We start from the raw sequence: 1,453 nt of genomic DNA, 5'->3' as shown, positions 1-1,453 counted from the left end.
CCCGCACCGTCCCTACAATCTTTAGCGACAAAGGAGAATAATATTAACCAAACTCTAGGCTGAAACGTATACGACAAGCAACTTCGAAAATACCCAACGTTGCGAGGATGGGTCCGAAAATATTGGAAGTTATTTTCTTTTTTTCGACAAAGATAATATTCTCTTCAGTCATAAAAGCTCTACATATAATTAATATATAGCACGCCTCCAATCGAAACAACCTACGTATGTTCATGTGGCGTTCTTTTTGCTTATTTTATGACAACACAAACAATGGATGGTTTGCGCTATAGGGAAAATAAGATGGACTTCACAAAAGCAAACATCCTTTTCTATATCTGTTAAAAAATGCTATTAACTTGACGAATCGTCCAACCTGATTCATGAACATTAAACAAAGTGTTTGTGGAGAATATGCTGGTTCAGATAACACAGTTTGTCGCTGTAAAAGGAGTGAAGAGAGAGATATTGTCTTTGATTACCCACATTTTGGTTGTCCAAATTCCTTTAGTGAACGAGAAAACCGTTGCTGGTTATCCGGCACCAATTTTTGTGAGATCCCCCATACCTCTATTCGAAAACTGATTGGCAAGTTTGATTTTTTTCGGTCTGCCCAAAATATTATATCTGCTGTACTCCATTAGAAAAAAGGCTGTGCGGTGGGATACCCAATTTACTGAGAAACAAAGAAGAGAGATTGTGATTTGTGCCACAGAATTGCTCAATATGTTTGAACTCCATGGACCCAAGTGACTGACAGACATTTTCACAAGAGACGAAACATGTGTTTTATCCTTGTAAATTCCACCACAACAGCTGATTCGCATGTCCGTAGATGAGAAAGGAGACAGGCCTGTCTTTTTGCATCCATTATCTTAATTTAGAAAGAGGCTTTTATACCGCCTTATTGAAGTTATTCAATTACAGTGGTCCCCTTAGAGTTGATATTTTGGCACATAATACTACTATGACTTGTTACTGTATGGAAAAGTTGAAAAATGCTGCTGACGTGCGGATACCAAAGATTGGAACCTCTCACCTTCATTTACTCAGGACCAAGCAAAAACTATCAATATAGATCTGCGAAACGCACCGGAAGATAACTAGGCTACCCTTGTGCCCTCCAAAAGTGGATGTAGAGGCTGGAATTCTGCATACAAAGTCAAATAAAATATTTTGAGGGCCTTGAAAATTTCAGGTCCGTAACAGTAACAGTTTTAGAGACATTTCAAAACTTTCATTACTTTTAAGTCCACCCTCGTAGCAAAACAACACCACCAACAACAACAACAACAACAGAAACCCAACAACAACAAGAACAACCGCCCCCCCCCCAAAACCAAAACCCAACAAAAAAAAACCCCAACAAAACAAAAAAAACCAAAACAAAAGCAGCCAGACAAAAATGCAATTTACAATACCCGCATTGTCTTTTATAGTAAACCTTTATGTC

The sequence above is a fragment of the Aplysia californica genome, unplaced genomic scaffold (genome assembly GCF_000002075.1).
Source record: "Aplysia californica isolate F4 #8 unplaced genomic scaffold, AplCal3.0 scaffold00295, whole genome shotgun sequence".
In the NCBI taxonomy this organism is placed as follows: domain Eukaryota; kingdom Metazoa; phylum Mollusca; class Gastropoda; order Aplysiida; family Aplysiidae; genus Aplysia; species Aplysia californica.
The sequence above is the reverse complement of the archived record's forward strand: the minus strand, read 5'-3'. Positions refer to the sequence as shown.